Raw genomic sequence first — 21,362 nt, 5'->3', positions numbered from 1 at the left:
TATTGCAGACAATTAGTAAATATGTTCTAAAGAGTATTCTTTTATGAATTTTTCTGAGGCTTACTCCCAATAAACTGGCTATGCACTATTACTTAAATCCTCCTGGACAAAGACAATGAATAAAATCTAATCACAAAGCATCAAGACGGTGATATCTTTTACAACTGAAAACCCCAGCATCACAGATACGTGTATTTTCTAATAGGCTAAGAAGTGATTCTGGAAATGAAGGCAAATTTTCAGTTAGGTTTCTTTTAGAGTCTCTATTAACAATTCCGCTGAGCCTCATGATTCAATGATAAAAATGTGAACTCAAGATTTCACTGTCCACACTGAATCATGAAGTTTTGACCACTGGGAAACACAGCTGGGGAAGCTTATCCAAGGAAGAAATAGTTCAGCAATGTACTTTGGAAGATCGTCTTTACACATATTCTAAATGGAATTTAAACCAGTCATTGAAATGTCTCCTTCATATCTACTGTTAATCTTTTGAGATGAAAGAAACTTATGAAGTATGTATGTGTGAGCAGATCTACTGTATTATACTTGTTTTAATTTCAAGTTAGAGAAATCACAGATTTTCTGACTCTTCTCTGATAAGTCTTTTCTTAACTCTAATCTTCATCACCACTGAGATTTCTTTGAAAAATAAAGAATAGTAACTCCAGTCTGCCTATGCCTTCTTAGGCCTTCAGTATTTGTTGAGCTATATATATATATATTGTCTTATCATATCCACTCCCCTTATTTAAAAAACATTTATTTGCCCCTACATATTTTCGGATCACACTTCATGCTTCCTGAAGCATATTGGATTTTTCAGAACTTAAACACCTTTTGGGGATCTCTGCATCTTACAACTTTTTGGCTTTTTCAAGCAATAATATTCTACTTTGGATATAGGACCACCTTTATGGGTTAGTATCAATTCAATTCAACATTTATTTAGTGAGGATCTTGTCTAAATCCAGTATTGTGTTAGGCTCTGTATGAGACCAAAAAAAGAAGAAAACGTCTGGGTCTCCTCACAAGTATGAGACCAGGATGTATTCCCTTGTCAGTTTCCTTTCACTCACCTGATGTCAAAGATGTCCTCTGTCTGCATCTTCTCTCCTCCCCAAGTCGCAAGCCAGATTTCACATTTGCAGCAAGAGTATCAATAACCACTCAGGCAACCCAATCCTACTATTAAACCATGTTTCTCCAACATCAGATTCAAAGGTCTGATCACATTGGCTTGGTTCCCATACACTGCACAAAATATGTCATCATTAATCAGAGGCAAGAATGGAGCAGAAGAGACACCATGTACTTTCGTGGTCTTTGAATCAAAACACCATCTCCTTCCCAGGCTGACTAATTACACTGAAGTAATTAGGCTTAGTGTGCCTGGTAATCTAAGTAAATAAATTGTCTAGTACAATGATCCCCCTTGCCTTTACCCCTGTGTACTACAACTTCTGCTAGGTAAGTTCTCATTATCAGTCTTCCTTTCAGTTTAGATAGTTTTTCCATTTTCCAAATCCAATGCAAGAAACATTCGCCTGATTCCAACCACCTATCTGTGACCTATTATGTTGCTTCGAGTCACAGAAATTACTTTCTTTATCTTCTTCCTGGGATTGGAACTTCTTTTCCCAATGATCCCTGGAATCACACTCTTTAAATTCTGCACGTTGAGTTATCTGCTGGTTCTCAATGGAGATTAATAACTTTAGAGTTTTGTTTAACACAGGGAGAAAAAATTATTTTTCAAAGCTGAAATCAAACCCACCAACCAGCGCTAATTCCTGAGGCGGTGTTGTGAGGGTGTGAATTCCTTATTTTCAAACATCATTTTCCTTTACAAATCAGTCTGTCCTCCCAACAAATGTCATCTTTTAATAACATCATCATTCTTCCAGGCACCCAGACTTCGAACTTTAAAGTCATCTTTGGCTCATCTTATTCTTTCCTGTCCTATATCCACTTATTTTCCAAGATCTAATTTTCTATGCTTGTCATTCCCACTGCATAATTATTATGTAGCTTCCCTCACCTTATATGTCATGTGTCATTCTTTTAATTGCTCATTTGAACTCCATGTTTCCTGCTTCAATCCATCTTGCATACACCACAGCCAATCTTTATCAAGGATTACTTTAAGAATATCAATTTTCTGTTCAAAAGTTTCCAGTGGCTTTATATTTCTCCGCAGAATTAAGATTAACCTAGTTTTAGATATTGTGACCTTGATGATCAGGCCTCAATCTATGTATTCTACCTTATTTCTCACTTATTCAAATTATACCGTCTTATTCCAGTCCAGCTGACCTCCTTATCATCCCATTAACACACTAGATTCACCCTCACTTATGAGTCTCCAGCCATCATGTTAGTTAGGGTCCCTGCATGAAATGGATGGCAAATTCAAAATGGATAATTTGAAATATTTTAATAGAGGAATACTTATAGAAGTGTGGACAGAAGTGAGGAAACTACCAATGATAGTGTAATTTCCTAGGGCTAGAATCAGTGGGAATTGTTGCCATCTGTAGATTAAAAGAGGTCAGAAGATATAAATTCTGAATAAATTTGAATAAATTTCATCCAAACAACATTCTGTGATCATTAAATTAGAAGTTAATTTTTAGGGAGGGTACAAAGTCCCTACAACCAGAATTTTAAAACTTCCTTCTAAACATCTCTTGCGTCAAAGGGACAAAACAAATCAAAATTGAAGAATTTATTTTAGAATGATTAAAACCGTACAAAAGAGAATCTACAGGATACAGTTAAAACAATGTTCAGAGGATGTTCATGGCTCTTAATACAAATAATAAAAATGGAAGAGGGGATCCACTCATTGAGTAAGGAAAAGAATAAAATAAATATGAAGAAAGCAGAAAGAGTAAAATGCTAAAGATAAAAGCAGAAATTAACAAATTACAACATAGGAAAATATAACTGATATATAAATAAACAAGCTGGTGTTTTGAAGTAATCAACTGAACAGACAAACCACTAGCTAAGATAATCAAGTAAAAAGGAAGGAAACACAAATACACAAAATAAAAAACGACAGGGAAAAGAACTTTTGAAATTATAAAAATTTAAATAAATTCCTAACAGAAGACTTTACACAATTCTTTCTAAACTAGTTTGAATACTTAGATGAAAAAGATAAATTTCTAGGAAAATCAAATTTGCCAAAACCAACCCCAAGAAGAAGAGAAACTTCGAATTTGAATGTCCTTAGAAGAAATTTAAAAAACTGTATCAACGTGCTACACCTTCAAAAAGGACTTCACTTATAAGTTTTCACAGGGACTTCTATCAAAACTTCAAAGAACAAATAATGCTATTGCTATTTTAAATGAATCTGAGGCTTACAAAATAAGGAAAACTTCTGAATTAATTTCGTGAAGGGAATGTAACAGTAATCCCCAAACCTGAAAATGATTGCAACAGCAATTAAAAACACACAAACAACCAAATTGCAAACTAATCTCACCTACAGATAGTGATGAAAAGTTATAAATAAATCATTAGCAAATAGAATCCAACAATACAATATAAAAGATTCATCTTGAGTAAGTGGGGTTTATTTCAGGAAAATGAAGACAAATTGACTTCAGCATCTTAATCAATAAGGAAACATCTTTCCATTCTCACTAAATTCATGAACAAGGCCAGAATTACTGTAATATCCACTACTACTTATTATTATATTGGAGAAATTAGCCAATCCTTCAAAGAAAATCAACAACTTGGGGCATAACAATTAAAAGGAAGGAAGAAAAATTATTTTCATTTTTAGATTATACAATAGTATACTTTGAAAACTAAAGACAATCAGTGAAAAAATTAATATAAACAACAAGAGAATCAGTAATTTAGCAGGTTATAAAAGTTAAAATACGAAAATCAATGACCCTTTTATAGACCAAAAATAACAATGTGTAAAATATGTTAGAAGAGAAAAACACCACTTATTATAGCAAGAACAATAGCAACAAATATCCAGAAATATATATATATATATATATATAGTCGGGGGGAGGTGAGGAAGATTGGCCCTGAGCCAACATCTTGCTAATCTTCTTCTTTTTTGCTTGAGGAAGGTTGTCGCTGAGCTAACATCTGTGCCACTCTTCCTCTATTTTGTATGTAGGATGCCACCACTGCACGGCTTGATGAGCAGTGTATAGGTCCATGCCCAGGATCTGAACCTGCAAACCCCAGGCTGCCAAAGCAGAGCGTACAAACTTAACCTCTATGCCACTGGGCTGGCTTCCAGAAATATTTTTGATAAGACGCATGCAAAGTCTACATGAGGAAAAATCTAAAATACCCCTGAAAAGCAGAGAAAGTAGGCTCGGTCAAATGGACAGAACTTCTATGATTTTTGAATAGAACAACTCAATCAAAAGATGTCAGTACTTCCCAAGGTAATGTATAAATTTAATGTGGTAACACAATCCAACAAGTTTAATTTTATTTTGTTGTCTGAAGCTACACGAGCTAATTCTAATATTAATAAACTTAAAAAATAAACAAGAACTGTCTAGAAAACCTTGAAAAATTAGAATAATTGAGTTCCAGGATGCTAACTGCTTAAAAACATAATATAAACCCTCTATAATTAAAAGAGTATAAGCTAATAAATAGATTGGTATACCAATAAAACAGAATGGAATCTGAAAACAACTAAAATATATGTGGAAAATTTTAAATGACAAAGGTGCAATTTTAAGTTCTTAAGAAAGATGGAATTTTTAATAATTAATCTGGAAGACCTAAATAGCAATTTAGAACAAGGTAATTTAGAAACTATATCCCATACAACCCACTCTGATAAACTAAAAATGACTGCAGATCTAAATGTAAATATTAAATCATACAAGTACTAGGGGAAAAAGAGTGAATGATTTTATGACATGGGAGTGGAGAATGCTTTTTCAACGAAGATTCAAAATCTAAAGTAATGAGAAAATAATTAAGTAATCTACATACAATTTCATTTTAAAATTTCATGCCAAAATAATGCACCACAAGTGGTGCAAAAATACGAATAACGAACGGGAGGAAAATACTTGCAACTAATATCGCAGACAAAGATGTCAATTCTGTAATGTATTAACGGGTCTAAAAAATCAAGAAAAGAGATGACTTCCAGAATGGCAGTGTGAGGACCTCCACAGACCTGTTCCCGAGCAATACAACCATAACTGACCAATATTAATTAAAAAAAAAATTAAAGTCTCTGGAAAGTGTGCTAAGTGTTTACAGGAAATGAAGAAATATTTCCTGAAAAAAATCTACTAAATCTTGGTGAGAAAAGAGTCTGTGTCACTTGACCATGACCTGCTCCTTCTCTGCCCAGCCCACTCTGCGTGAGGGCAGCTCCACTCCCCAGGGGGATGTGGTTAGGAAATAGGGATCCTTGTCCACACAGCTCCTAGTCAAGGCATATGATATCTTTCTAGGACAAACAGGCAGCCAGAATTTCTCATCATCTCCCAGCTCCTTCTTGCAGAGGCTAAATTTCAAGTAAGCTAAGATGTTAGGGCTCTTTTCTCAGCCCCTACTTAAGGCAGAGTCTCTACTCTAGGTCGTAATCACCTTCTCCCTAGGTCACTCACACCATATGTGGAGGTTCAAAACTGAGAAAGCCAAGCTGAGAAGATCTGAGTCTGCTGCCTGCACCCAGCATCCTGCTCCTAAATCGGGAGGGTCACTCTGAAAGAAGGGGGCCACTGCCCCACCCCCAGCTAAAGAGCAGTGGCTCAGAGATTTTGCTCAGAGAGAGAAGCAGGTCAGAACTTCGATCTTTCCCCAAAGAAACTGACTTTATTTGGAACTGAGTGTGGATATGTGCAAGCCTAAGGTGGCTTTCAGAAACAATGGAGATTTTTGTGGAAAACTATTAAGAGGAGGTTGGTAGCTCCATGAGAACAGCAAGCTAAACTGAAAGCTAGCTACTTTACCAGAGACAACCAGAGAAAAAGATAAGAAAAAGTCTTCTCAGGGTCAGAACAAAACTCAACTTCTGACCTCAAAAAATATCCCTGCCAAGGATGTTAGACCTTGGAGAAATTTATGCCCCAGGGCATTATTGAAAACAAGAGAGTGATTATTAGTCAGCTATTAGCACAGCCTAAAAGCTACAGACGATGCAATCAGAGGTAGACAGCTTAACAGAGAGATGAGAGAAAGAGACAAAGAGAACCCCGCTAATCCAACTGGCATCCCCAGATGACCATGTGCATGCCCTAGGGTGCCCTCTCTGAGGAGTGAAGACAGGGCTTTTAAACTCTAGCTGAGCAGTGTTTCCTGGTATAAGGTGACACTCATGAGGAACAGACCAAGAGTATCTGCAGACACTGGCCCTGGCACCACAGCACCGCTGGAGCAGAGCCAGCAGGCACCTGCAAGCAGACTTCTTGACACGTGAGAAAAATAACCTCATGCAACTTGCTGCCGTCCAAACACGGAGATTAATACAAAGTGCAGGGTTTTTTCTCCAAACATCCTAAGACTCAGTTGGTAAGTCATGTGCTGGTGGAGGGGGAGGTGGGAGTGGAGCTTGTTTAAAAGTATAGAGACCAGGAGTCCACTCTAGGACATTCTGATTCAGTGGTCCTGGATGAGGTCCAGAAACTGGTATTTTTAATAAGCATTCCAGAGATTTTCCAGAAAATGGCACTTCACTGTCAGTGTTTAGTTTCAAACATTATAAGAACTACTTTATATTAGTCTAATTCTCTTCTTCTAAACTCTTTAGTTTTCACTGGATTCATCTTTGTTGAGAAAACTTTTAGTTTTTCAGGGATATAGCTATGCCCAGAATCTCAGGATTATGTCTATGTGAAAAGATAATTTAAAATAGTTTAATTAATGGATTCATTTTAACCATATTTCAAAGGAAATTTTGCAATATATAAAAAATGAATTCCTTTTACTCACATTCTGCAATGAGCACTCTAAATGAAAGCTATTCAACTCAGTAGCATAATAAAAAAAATGCTGCCTCAATTTTGGATTACTTGTGGGCACGCAATAAGATGTCAATTCCACTCCCTGTTCCTACCTGTCAATCCACTCCTTTTAAGCTGAAGCTCCTCTTCTGTCTATTCGAAATAAGTAAGGATTAGTAAATACTCTTTTACTGTCTTCACAAATGGTTTCTGAGTTCTCTTTAACCTCCATGGCCTTTCGAGTGCAACAAAAACATCCTTCACTCTCAAGAGCTTGAAGCCAAAGCCGCCCATTCAAAGAACTCATTGACGTCATTTGCTTCTGGAACAGGCAAGAAAATAGCACGTAGAAAAAGATAACTTCTTGGATGACACACAAGTCCGGTTTGCATTCTTCAGACTTGAACAAACAAAGGAGATATTCCTGAATTCGGGAACTACTGAATTTCAACTTTTTATTTTTGACTGCTATATTACTAAATAAGTCTCTTTCAATCTATTTTCCTTTGTTTAGAAAAATGAGGGCAATATCACATGTTTCAAAGGCATGGCTATGGAATATAGAAGATTTCAGTAAATAATTTGGGACTGGAAACTGCTAAGTGCTAAGTATTATTTTAACTGCTGTGCCGCAGAGAGCATCCGTCAGCATTGCACTCGGGGTCTGGGAGTTCTGTGAAGGCTAGTCATCCCATTTAGCTTCTTCATGACTCATTGATCTAAGCTTTTAGACACTGCTTGAACTTCATGTTTCTTAGAAAGTAGTTAGAGCTAGTAGCAGACTGCTCACTGGGGACAACTTGGAGTGCCCCAAAGCAATATTAATGATAGCTTGAACTGGGTAGTAAGGGAATCTGAAAGGTGAAAAATTATAGGCCTATAAGGGATGTTCCCTTCGATGCTTCCAATTTTGCTCTGGGGGTGGATTTTCTCTAAAAATAAGTTATCTGAGTGACTGGAAAATTCCAGGAGCAATAACTCGTCAGGCTGTGACTGTGGGTTTTCAGCATCTCTGCCAATTTTTATCAAGAAGATTCTGCAAAGCACTAGAAATCTGAAATCTGGCATATACCCCAGACTCAAATTGCTCTTGGACTCTAAATAATAAATATTCCTTATCCAATGTTCAGTCCAGCTACCCGTCTGGCTGGAGTGAGTGCATTTTCCATAAAGCAGAAAACATGAAGATTTTGTGTGCTTTAGTTTGGTTTCCTCTGAAAGGAGAGCTTGAAAAGGGGTTTCAGGGCAGGTAATTTGTCTGAGAGATGATCTTAGAAAACAGAAGTGAGAAAGGGAGGGAGACAGAAAGACACAGAAGGAGGGAAAGCCAATATATATAAGTAGGCATTATTGTTTCCACTGCCGTAGACAATTGGGCAATTCATCCAGAACCTCTGAGAAATGAACAGAATACTTCCCAGAAGTGTCTTCATGAAACACAGGACGCTGAAGCTTTTATCTACTGACACTTATCTCCCATTGGTTAAAAGTCACTGCCAAGTGTATTAGCTTCAGGCTGTGCCCACAAGCAGGCCAAGCAAGTTCTGTTGGCATCTCAGAAAGCCCTGGAGCACGATGCATTGAGTCAGGCTATGCTTGTCTGAGGTACAGCAAGGTGAGTCATGGTCCATATGCCACTGTCCACTGTAGGTGAGGATACAAATGAGATGAGCCAAGTGGCCTCTGCTATAGTCCAGCCTATCGTACTCTTCAGACTGTGTTATGTCCCTCACTAAATCCATCCTGTCACTACATTTTCAAGATGGGGACTGACTGCAGTTTCCATCAAAAAGCTTTACGCAGGCAGGTTTAGGAGAACAAGCTATAGTCCTGCCAGCTGCAACTGGTATCAGGACCACAGTTGGAATTTATCATCTCCCTCTGTAACCACACCTTCTAGAATTCCCTCACCCTCATCCAGCACTGCCACAGAACTAAATTGCTTACCTGGTAGAGTGACACAGACCTTCATCTCAGAGGCCCTGTGTTCTTGATTGCCTTGCCCTTTTTGTGCAATGCTTGTTACAATTGTCTGTTCTGTGATCATCAGGCATAGGAGCACCAAAGCACCCCAGGGGATCCCCAAGTTGCAGCCATACTCCTCTCTTAGTTCCTGATGGTTATCAGAATCTACACTCAAAAATGCAATAACTCCTTTTTATGCCGAAATATGGAGTCCAAAACAACTAATCAGAGCTCCAGCTTCAGGGGAAACTGTCCCTTGGTGCAATGTTTTTTTTTTTTTTGGTATTCTTTTCCCCTGGACCTCTGATCCAGTGGGGCCTGAGGTCTCTATAGCACACATTCTGCAGGGGTGTTGCCGGAAGTGATGGGGAGTGAGGCAATTCTACTCATACACTTGTTTGATGCAGATGTCTAACAGTCCCCATCCCAGGCCTCCAGGTGCATTACTTCCTATGAGTGCCCTGCTTTAGCAGAGGATACATCTCAAGATTACACATTCAGTCTCCACCGAGTGCCCATCCTTATAATTTAATCCAGGCTGCATTTTTAGCACATTTTGCCCTATGGCAGCAGGAGATATTTAAGCATTGCCGTGAGTCCTTCTGGATGTCACAGCATGACCTGGGTAGATAGTTGACTAACCTGAGCCTATATTCTCTTTTTTGTTCAAGGCTTCTTAGGCAGTTAGGAAAAGTCAGCCAACTCCACAACCTCCCTATTTACCATTGACCCACACTGTTCAAGTGCTGGAGCTGTGGCATCACCCAGTACTCACCCTGCTCTTCTGTCCACCCCAATCACCTCTCACATGATTTAGTAATTGTGATGCTAGGGACTCCAGAGACTATTGCCCCCTCTAATAATCAGAAATGGAGTGATGATCTGTGATAGACCAGTTCCAGAATCCCATCCTGAGTACTTTCTAGAACCACTTCGTGTACCAAGTGTCTTAGTTTAAGTTCCCCTAGTAGGAAAGCCTGTGACAAGGGTGAGAGTGCAGCTATTTTTTGAGAGATGACCACAGGAGAAGGAGGAAGCAGAGAAATTGAGGTAGGGAAAGACGAAAAGCCATTATAAGGGCACGTTTTCTAGGATGCTTCTATAATCAACAGCAGCTCAATTCTACTGTGTCTGCTAAGCGGCAGAGAGAATGCCCCCAGAATTATCAAATGGCTCCCTTCCCCTGATGAAGCTGCTAAATTTTCTGCACTTTTAGGCTGCATATGAGCATAGGCTGAAATGGGATCCCACTAAGTTGGATAAGATCTTTCAAGAGAATAACAAAAGATGCAAAGTGCTTGATTAGTTGGGATGCTGGTAGCACAAAAGCAGGCTGAGCTTCATTGGAACTGTCTACCATGGTTAAAACTAAAATAAAAAGTGGTCCAAGTTGTTGTGAAAAGAGCACGTGATATGTCTGCTACGATGTGGCATTAGGGGGACGGAGGAATCTCTTCGCCTGACCTAACCCTCCCCCTCTCCATGTGGAACCTTGTCCTGCTAGCCCCAATGTCCAGATACGACTCCATCAATGAGGTATCTGTGTTAGTGCTTGGAGAGCAGGCAGAGACTCACAGCACATTCTCCTGCATTCTCATGGATGACCTTGCAGATGACACTGGTTACACGTAAAAGAGGACTGCAGGTCTTTTTGCAAACTGTGACCTCGCATTGTACAGAGAGGACCCTTGTCTCCCACCACTGCTCACGGTGCATATTGAAGTCTAGCTAAACTGAACTTGAAATCCTTCCCCAAAGACAGGAGGCAGGGGTTGTGGTTAGCACAGGGCTGGAAGGTGATAGACTTGGGTTTAGATCCTGGCTCTTAACCAACGGTGTATCCTTTGTCAAGTTAAACAAACTGCCCATGCTTTGGCTTCCTCATCCTTAACAAGGGGAAAGCATCTCTTTCCCGAGCGTATCTGAAGGATGACATTTTGGTTTTATGTGTTGATATACATATCGCATGCAATGTGTCTTATACACTGTCTGGTGCATAGTGAATGTTCTGAAAGTTTCCCAGGGGATGGCAGCTTGTAGTCCACTGGGTCTTTGCCCAGCCTTCTCCATCTTCCCTGATGCCCCCTCCCATGCATCCTTCACAGACACTCTCTGAAGTGTCCTTTGGTGGGCTCAGTCACAGTTAGTCACAGTGCTCACTAACATTCACAGACCAAATGTAGTCATATGTGAGACATTGCCAGATGCCATGGGAAAATCAAATTATGTTCTGTATTTTTCCCCATGTGTCACTCCAGGAACCCTGTTGAAAAAGAAAATCATTTAAATCCTCCATGACTTACAGTTAGAAAATCCATGCTATGCTTTTGTAACTCTAAACAAGCATTTGGATAAATCACTCTCATCCCTTCCATAGGTACAATCTGTAGCTTGTAGGATCAAAGACTGGTGGCCCTCTCCGTTTTGTAGATACAAGCTCAGGCTAGTTCAAGTCCTCAAAGAAGCAGTCACCAGGAAAGGTTAGACACACAGGCAATTTATTGGGGAAAATGCCACAAAGGATAAAGACAGAGGGAGCAAGAGTAGGAGAAAAGAGCCTTTAGACTGTCGTGGTTGTGGCACCTGTGAGAGGAGAAGGGAATTGAAGAATTGAGTAGGAAGGGCAATTCTGAGATAGTCTCACCAAGCTGATAGGAAGTCCCCAAACAAAGACAGCCTCTTAGAGGAGTCCCAGATCAGCCATATGTGCCTGAACTCAGTCATTGATGGGAGCAGCAGGGGGAAGCACGGCCTCAGCATGCGAAACAGAGCACTCAGAAGTGCAGCAGCTGGAGGCTGCTGGTCCTCTGCAGGAGGTTCTCTTGATGGGAGATATCAGCTGGAGCATCTCCATGGTTGCCACAAACCTCTCTCTTTTCAAAGCAGCACTATCTCCTTTTGAATATTTGAGCATATATGACTTCTGGCCAAATTCTCTCAATAGCTTGGAGTAAAATTTGTCAAGACCAGCAGACTCGGACTCATTTAGAGCTAAGTGTATAAGCCTACACATCCTGATCCCATGCAAAGTCCCAAATGCTCTGAACAAGGCTTAATCTGCAAGGAAGTTTTGAGCCAAGCAGGAAGAAATGGTTGTCCTGCTATTCAGCACTCATCGATCCCATGAATGGCATTTAGCTCAGCCCCTTCCGTCTTGCTCTGCCCCATGTGTCTAGGATTGTAAATGAATAGTTAGCTAAATTTTAATGCTAGTGGTAAATGTTGATTTAACACGAGCAACCCAGTGCTAAATGTTGATCTCTTCTGAGCCGCTGATTGCAGATGTTTTTGCTGCATCATTGGGCTTTGGCATATAACCAACTCCAGGCATTTCAGGCAATGCCTTTGACTGATCTGGAGCTTTCTGTCTCATTCAGTGAATCATTCCTTCATTTTTCCACCCCCTGCACATTTCTTGTTAAGAGATGTTCGTGTTCGCTGCAGTTGGCAGGTTGAGTGGAGAGCCTCAGACTGCTCTTTTAACAGAGAGTTTCGTTTCTGTCCTGTGGTTTATCAAACAGCTTCACTGGTGCTATAATCAGTTTGCCAAGCTCATCTTTTGTCTCTACTGATGGGCATTTGGCTGCAATTTTTTTTTTTCCAGGAGGGAGTCTTCCTCTGTCTACAGATCAATTTGGACTTGACGTTTAAAGCTAAGACTTCCTTCTATTTCTGAGCAGTTTTGTTGATATCACTTTCTACACTCTGTCAGTTCCAATGCTATTTAGTATCTTTTCTAATTTAGTATTAAGAGTGTTGCAGAAAATATAAACAACCTGGCACTTTTGAGACTTCCGACACTCTGGGGTTAGTTGCAATTTGTCTCTTTTTTTCTTTTTGATAACCAAGGAGCCAGACAGGTTTTATCTTTTCAACATCCTATGCCAGGGCAGACTGAATGCCATGAGTTTTCTCTTCCAGGTGGAGTGACAGAGTTAACTCATTTTTAATTTTTGGTATGAGGATGCACAAACGACTCTTGATTTTATCTCCCAAGAGAAAGCTGAGAGTGGCAGCTTCGATCTCATAGGGAAATCAAGTACTCAGTGTCTGAGGGTTGCTGTGGACAACTCTTCGCTGCTTCCCAAGAGATGAGGTGCAGGTATTAGAATATCATGCCGGCCCAGGCAACGGGAGACGTCCAGAGATGATGTCACTGGATAAAACCGGTCCAGCTCTGAAAAGAATACTTCTTCCTTTGACCATCATCTGCCTTCCGATTACAATCATTATTTAAGGATATAAGTGCTTTACAAACAGCAGTTCATTGTTTCTCAAATCAATTTGTGAGGTAGAAAAGGAAATGGAAGCTTAAAGGCATAATCTCTACAAGGTCTGAGGTGGTGATTTAAAGCAATCGTTGGTGCCCCTCAACTTCCTTCAGAGAAATTTGATCATTTCGCTTAATGTTTGTTTTCACCTTTCTTTTTACACAGTCTTATTTTTAATTAGGTACCAGTAGCCTGGCATACGGAATCAAAGAGAAGTGTATCACTGCAAAAATACAGGGATAATGAATCACACAGTACAGAAGGCCTTCCATTGTGTGCACACTTTTCTTCTGCTGGCGATTTTATTCTGTTTATTTATAACAAGGGGAAAGTGCTTTTTCCGTTTCCTTTGGATACATTATATATTTGTTCTCCTATTTTTTTTTCAGGTAAAATTGGTTTATAAAATTATATAAATTTCAGGTTACATCATTATATTTCGACTTCTGTATAGACAACATTGTATTCACCACCAGAAGTCTAGTTGCCATCTGTCACTATACACATGTGCCCATTACTCCTTTTGCTCTCCCCCCCATTTAGCCTCTGATTTGAAAAGATATCTGTACCCCTATGTTCGCTGCAGCATTATTCACAAGAGTCAAGACTCGGACACAACCAAAGTGTCCATTAACGGAAGAATGAATAAAGAAGATGCGGTATATATGATATATTTGTTCCATTGCATGTTCTGCCTGCTTTTCCTGGGGACGATGTTTGCTGTTTATGTCTTTGTTTCTTGCCTTCCTTCAGTGTGGCCACTTAGCACACTGCCACATTTCAGGACAGGAGGAAACAAAAAGGCAGTCTTTCTCTTCTCCTTGACCTTGAGGTTTGATAATTAAGGGAGCTTCTTGTGCTGTGTCCCCACATGGCAACAAGAGCGCTATGAATACCTAGAACCACTTTCAGTTCAATTCCATTAAGTAAAAATTTATGGAAAGTAGTTCCATGGAGTTATAGGGACATGCTTTTTTATGATTATTATTATTGATTGTAATAGGTTTCAGTAGCATTCTAAACCTGGTATCTACAGTCCATTGTGAGGATGGAGAAGATACCTGCAACCTTGAACATAGCTATTAGTTTTCCTATCATTTGTCCTTGAAGTATGAGCCTTGGGAAGTCTCTTCTAACTATTTTACGTGCACTGAAGTAGATTTTAATTTTTCATGGTGGTTTTACCTCCTAAAAGCTATAGTTTAATTTTTTAGGATTATATCTTCTTTAGGTTATATTCTCAATGCCCTAGAGATTAAAGTGGGAACAGGTTTGAATAGCATACACCAAATTCTGACAACATAGGTCAGACAAAGAGCTGCAGGAAAAGAATTTTCAGGCTGGAGGTTTTTATAAAAACATTCCATAAGAAGAGAGGAAATAATCAGAATTTATCTATGAGCATTTATTCTTTACTCTCCCAGTTTAATATAGAATACCTTTTTTAGATCAAAACCAAATTAATATAGAATACTTTTTGTAGATCAAAAATGGCAATAATGCTTTTGGGAAGACAAACATTCTTTGATGTAATCCCTTGCAATAGACTAAACTACTGAATTAGAACAATCAGGAAATAATAACTGATGTCCCACAATATCCCCAAAGAGGAAAATTAGTGTAACTGGGTTCTCTTAACTGACACATTACACTAATGAGAATACCTATTTGCCAGGGGCCACTCAGGATCTGTCAGCAGTGGTTTCAGAGAGCACAAGGGAGAACAGTAGCTGCAGCAGCAAGGTAGAAAATGAGTGTGGAGCCGAAGTGCCAGACCACGAAACGGAGTCTTCCAGGTCTGCACCTGCTTCAGGGGCTGTTGACAGAGCCCCTGATGGATGTGTGGAGGAGTAGGTTCTGCCACTGGGTGACCTGTGTCAGAGTGGGAAGTCCTAGGAGGTGGAAAAGAGCATCATGCCTGGGCTGGTGAGGCTCACGAAGAGGCAAAAATGGAGAAATCACCTCTACTGGCTCCATTCTCCATACTGCTGGCGGTCTGGGACCTTAAGCCCCGCTGTGATTCCAGGATGAAGTCAGCCTAATTCACAGGGTTCCGTATGTTACTTCTTTTGCAGGTGTAACTGGAAGAAAGGAAGTGTGAAATCAACAAGACGAAGAGAGAGTTTCACACTTCAATCCTCAAATCCTCGGCCTCTATACCACATAATGCCTCTGGGTCAAATCTCAGCAAACTGATAAATTGCCTTCCTTACTTCCATGACTGGGCACCACTCTGTCCCTGCTCTTCTCATTCAACTACATACCACCTAATAAGGAGATGGGGAATAAGCAAGGGGCCACCAGGAGGGTTCATAGTGGGAGAGGAAAGGAGAATTAGACAGTGGTGCAGAGAAGTGGCTGTGACCCTGAAGGTAATGACAGACCACTATTTTCCCTGATTCCTACCTTGCACGAACCTTTCCATGAGGATGTGTGTATTGTTTATATATATTTTTAATTTTCTGTATATCATAATGTTTCTGCATTTTAAAACCTTTCTGGCTAGGGAGAGACTGCCCCTTCTGTAGCTAAAGGACCGAGCCCAAAGCATGCCTTTGATTTGCAAATTAACCAATCTGAATTTGGATTTGGAACCAATCAAATTAACCAATATCAGCCCCGTGCACTCCAGGAGGCAATATGCCTTTGCCTTAATCATCCCAGGGCCAGGTACCAGGCAACTAGGGACCACCCATACAGCTGGGAGCCCACTGAAATCATTCAAACTAGTCAGTCCTAAACTCTTTACCCTGCCACGCCTTGCCTTTCCCTTGGAACCCCCAATAAAGGGTCTAGCCTCAGCTTTCCCATCACTCTGCTCCTGCTTTCTGCCTCCTCACTACCCTGAGTCTTCCCCAGGTGGCTCCGTATTGTGTGCCAGGGACCTGTGAGTATAATAAACTTTGTTTTCCCAAATCTCTCCTGTGTCTCCTCTTGTGGCCACACCTGACTGACCATCACATAAAAGAACACAGAACAGCATGAAATGTTTTAAGTGTGCTCTGGACTATTCAGAAATATCCAGAGAATCAATGACAAGGGACACAAAAGTGGATTTTCTTTTAATATGGGGATTTTTCAGCTGTCCTTTTCATTTTATTGAACTCACATACCTGTCCAAGCACTGTCCTTGGCCCTTGGGGATACAGGAATGGAGAAGTCATGGCTCTATCCTTTAAGGAGCACACAGTCAACTGGATAAGATACTTAGAAACAAATAAACACCCTTTGGGCATCTGGTGCTGTATGAGAGGTGGAGAATGTTGGGGGCCCAAGAAGGGAGAGGTCATGTCCCCTTGAGCATCAGAGAAGGTTGTGTGAAAGAAAGCATTCTTGTTTAGTCACCAAGTACTTTACCTTTTAAACCATTTGTATTGACGAATGTCAAAGATAAGAGGCTATATGTATGAATTTCCAGGAAAAGTCAAGCATTTTGAAGAAGTTTCCTGAAGAAACGTTTTCTCAAGCTAAAGGATTTCAGAACTGATATGCTCAGGTAGTAAACCTGGGTGCTGAATAAAAGGCTTTAAAACCCCTATATTCTCAATGGACATAAAACTTAAGAAATTTCAGATCTCTGATTATAGATCATATTTTTAAGTTTTACTCTACTCCTGCAAAAAATATTCAACCTAATGAAGAAAAAATTATTATCCTTATCTGTACACAATAATTTCATTCACTTTATAATATAAATTCTGATTTATGTTTGTATAGTTTAAAAAAAGAGGGAGAGGGGCCAGCCCCGTGGCCAAGTGGTTAAAGCTCCACATTCTGCTTGGGAGGCCTGGGGTTTGCGGGTTTGAATCCCAGGCACAGACCTACTCCACTCATCAGCCATGCTGTGGAGGCATCCCACATACGAAATAGAGGAAGACTGGCACAGATGTTAGCTCAGCAACAACCTTCCTCAAGGAAAAAAATAAAAAAGAAGAGGATTGGCAATGGTTGTTAGCTCAGGGCAATCTTCCTCACCAAAAGAAAAACAGAAAGAAAGAAAGAAAAGAAAAGAGGGAGGATGAGAGAATCAGGAATTGCCAACCATATTAGAAGAAAAAGGATTAGCAAATATACTCTTGATCAGTGAGTCCCTGGTAGCATCAAAGACATCTATTATTGATCTTGTAATTTTAAAACATGTAACATGCACAGAATATGAGACTGTTTTTTATTACGTGATTCATGAAAATTAAGCTCATTGTTTTATGATTCCTACAAATAAAAAGTCAGGTAATGAGTCTTTTCTAACTCCATCTCCTAGGAAAGTGCTTGTGGGCAGCATAGACTGGGAGAGGTGGGCATTGCTGCTTAGCCAAACTCATCTTGCAAAGAACACAGCATGTGTGTGCCATCTGTACCAAGAGATGGTGCACAGCCTGGCTAAACAACTCCTTCATTTAATTCTCTTTCCTTTTCATCCATCTGTAAGACAATAAAGGAAATTAAAATCAGTGATGGATTGTGTTTGAGTGCATTATCATCAAGACTGAATATACAAACAATGCACCAAATGAGAAGCTATTTAATCACATTCTTTTTTTCTGTGTATCTCACTCGGTATATCATGGGCCAACTGACTGACATTTATTTTATTCAAAATAGGAAAAGAAATTCATTTACCCCATTTGAGTGTTTCTCCTATGTTAAAAGAACATTCTATTTTCTTTGAAAATTTATATTTAGGAAAATATAAGAAAATCTTTATTTAGTAAATGGAAAGCATTATCATATAACCCCTTTGATAACACCACTACTTCAGTTTTTTTCCTTTAACTGTTTATTATTAGTTTATTGATTTTAGTTCATAGAAATCTTGGGTGTAAATTCTGACATTTCAAAAATGGCAGGAAATTAATTTTCTGCATTAGAAAGGGCATAAAGGTGCTATTTCTTTTATTGAATCAGATTATCTTAGTGCCTTAGATTTTATTTGGGAATTAGTTTGGTACTCCTAAAATAGAAAAAAAAAGTGATCCAAAGTCTTTTAACGATCGAATTTCATTCCAAGGATAAGCTTATGCCCTGGGATAATTGGTTCATCTATTGCCTTTTATTTGGGTAGTTACTCATGTGATCATAAAAATATTTGCTATTTCTAAAAGGGTTATAGTACCCACAGTGAATAAAAGGAGCTGATCTTATACAGCAGGTGGGTGTACAAATTGCAAGATGAATCTGCAGGAAAATTTGAGATTGTTTTATAAAAATGGTCTTCTCTGCCTCCTTTGAGTATTTGTGACTTGATACTGAAATGCTATTCATTTATTCAGTTAATAGGAATTTACAGATTGATTGATTTCAGGGAAGGGAGAACTCCAACTTCTCAGCGTATGCAGTTTCTCTAAGGTGGGTTATGGTTACTCATGAAAGACAGTGATATACTGATGCAACAGCATTTCCCGGAATCCATAGCACTGTCACTTTTCTAACCATCTACCTAACAGCTTTGTGTGAGAAGAGAGTGCTGTGACAGGGCTAGAGCTGTGGATTTTGGTCAGTACTCAAGTATGTTACACTATCCCAAGTCAGAGAAGAGTGAAAAGTAGGATTTAAACACTGCCACTGCCTTACACTCAGAATGCTACCCTGGGCAAGTTATTTAGCCTGCCTGGGCTCCAGTTTTCCAATCTATGGAATAAGAATAATATGCCTTCAGCCTTTACACAACTTCAGCCCTGTAGTCATATGTTACGGGAAATACTGCTCCAATGCTGGTGGAGTGCCTTCTACTCAGGGCTGACAATCCCACCCTGATAGTTTAAATTGATGGGTGAGGGTGACATATTTGATCAAAATGCCAAATGAGGCATCCTTATTGTCCAAGAATTTACACACTCCGAGAAAGTTAAGCAGAGCCACCTGGATGCACAGCAACACAGGGTGTAACACCTTGATTTATGGATTCATAGATATTTTAGTATCATGTTACTTTACTGAGCAGACTGTCCACAGGTGGACTCTAACAAATTTATATCCTGTGAGAGTCTCGCTGGAGGAGAGAGACATACAGTTTTCCAAAAGTGGGTGTGGCTTGAGTCAAAAAGTTGGAGTGATTTCATTAGGTAAATTACTGTGGCAATGCATTTCCTTCAGGGCAAAATTGATATTAAGTAGGAGGACCTGAACAGGCCTGGTGCTATGTTCTGAATGTTTGTGTCCCCTCCAAATTCATATGTTGAAATCCTAAAGCCCAATGTCACGGTATTAGGAGATGGGGCCTTTCGGAGGTGCTCAGGTCATGAGGGTGGAGCCCTCAGGAATGGGATTAGGGATTACTCTTCTTATAAAAGAAGCTCCAGAGAGATCTCTTGCCTCTTCCACCATGTGAGGACTCAGCGAGAAGACGGCAGTCTATGAACAAGGAAGTGGGTTGGGCCTTCAACCAGCCACACACCCGGATCTGCCCGCACTGTGATCCTGGACTTTCAGCCTCCAGATCTGTGAGAAATAAGTTTCTGTTGCTTATAAGCTACACAGTCTGAGTATTTTGTTACAGCAGCCCAAACAGACCATGGCAGTTGAAAAACTTGTATCTGCCTTCTTTGGACTCTTCTAGGATGAAGAATGGGTGCCAATAAAGGATACGAAGGACAATAAGAAGCAACACCAAGAGCCTCTAAGTTCAGTACTTTCCTGACTACTGGTGTGTTTGGCATGTGCATACGTTTCTGGGAGGCAAAGCCTGGGTCTGTGTATGAAAAATATTTAAGCCTCTAAGACCAAAATAAATAAAAGGGTTTTTTTTAAGAAGAAAAATCTACGTGTTAGTTTCCATATATTGCAAATTAAAATAATACGCATTGATATTAGGATAAGCAAATATAAGATAATATAAAAAGATAACATAAAAATGAAAAAAGCTCCTGCGTTAAATTTGTTAAAATCATTCTTCCCATCTTCTAATTTTTCTTTATTAAAACACTCAAAGTAAATATTTAGCATTTTTGCTTCAGATCCTTCATTTATAAGAAATAAATCTTACAAATATAATTGAACTCCTATTCCCATCCCATTTCCCAAATATCCCAATGTTTGTGTGTGTCCAGGTATGTGTGTAGCTGTAAACAATCTGTTACTACATGTGCTTTTTTTTTTTAAGATTTAATTTTTTTCCTTTTTCTCCCCAAAGCCCCCTGGTACATAGTTGTATATTCTTTGTTGTGGGTCCTTCTAGTTGTGGCATGTGGGACGCTGCCTCAGCGTGGTTTGATGAGCAGTGCCATGTCCGCGCCCAGGATTCGAACCAAGGAAACACTGGGCCGCCTGCAGCGGAGCGCGGGAACTTAACCACTTGGCCACAGGGCCAGCCCCACTACATGTGCTTTTACATTTCTTATAAATTATATCATTTTTTAGATTTTTTTTGACATTTGCTGTTGTCACTCAACATTGTTTTTCCAGATTCAACATTGTTTTTCCAGATTCATCCATGTTGATTCATATATATTCAGATAATTAATTTTAACTAATATATAGTTTTACATTCTATGCACATATCACAATTTACTTTTCCATTTTCCTAGTAATAGGCTTTTAAATTATTTCTGATTTTTAGCTATTACCAATAATGATCCAACCAACCTCCTTGGACATACCTTTTTTTTTGTACATGGGTGTGGATTTCTCTAGGAAGATTTACCTGGTGGACTTTCTGGTTGCTATTATACATATTATATATATGTATACATATATTTTGTATTTTTATATACATATACATATATTTTATGTTTTTTTAACCTTATCATTTACTGCCAAATTACTCTCCAAAGTGGCAGATTTAAATTCCTCTTAGCAGTACATGAGTTCCTGCCATAGTTTTGTATTTTCACACTGGCAAAGGTCACAGTTTTATAGTTGTTAAATTGCACCTTGCTATTTTAAACTGTATTTCCATAATAATTCACCATTCATTTCTATCATCTTTTGTGAATATTGTGTCAGAGTCTTTAACCAATTTTTTCTATTGAATTATCTCATTGATTTGTAGGGATCTTTGGTATAAAACGGATACTAAATTTTGCAGTTTCATATTTTGTAAAGATTGCATTCAGTTTTCTGGCTGTATTTAACCTTTACTTAGGATGTCTATAATTTTTAATTTCCATGTAGTCTAATTTATCAGTCTTTTCTTTTGGTCTTCATATTTTCTTGTGTTTGTTTAATA

The 21,362-nt window shown here is 39.2% G+C and overlaps 1 long non-coding RNA gene across 1 annotated transcript in view; it reads right to left on the bottom strand.

The window, feature by feature from the left end:
• Positions 1-11,403: 11,403 nt before the first annotated feature.
• Positions 11,404-21,362, bottom strand: part of LOC139085036 (uncharacterized) — a 29,254-nt gene continuing 19,295 nt past the window's right edge. The window contains exon 3 of the long non-coding RNA XR_011543017.1: positions 11,404-15,279. This is a non-coding gene — a long non-coding RNA (uncharacterized lncRNA). The remainder of the gene's footprint in view (positions 15,280-21,362) is intronic.

The sequence above is a fragment of the Equus przewalskii genome, chromosome 8 (assembly GCF_037783145.1).
Source record: "Equus przewalskii isolate Varuska chromosome 8, EquPr2, whole genome shotgun sequence".
Classification (NCBI taxonomy): Eukaryota; Metazoa; Chordata; class Mammalia; order Perissodactyla; family Equidae; genus Equus; species Equus przewalskii.
This window is presented reverse-complemented; position numbering and strand designations above follow the sequence as displayed.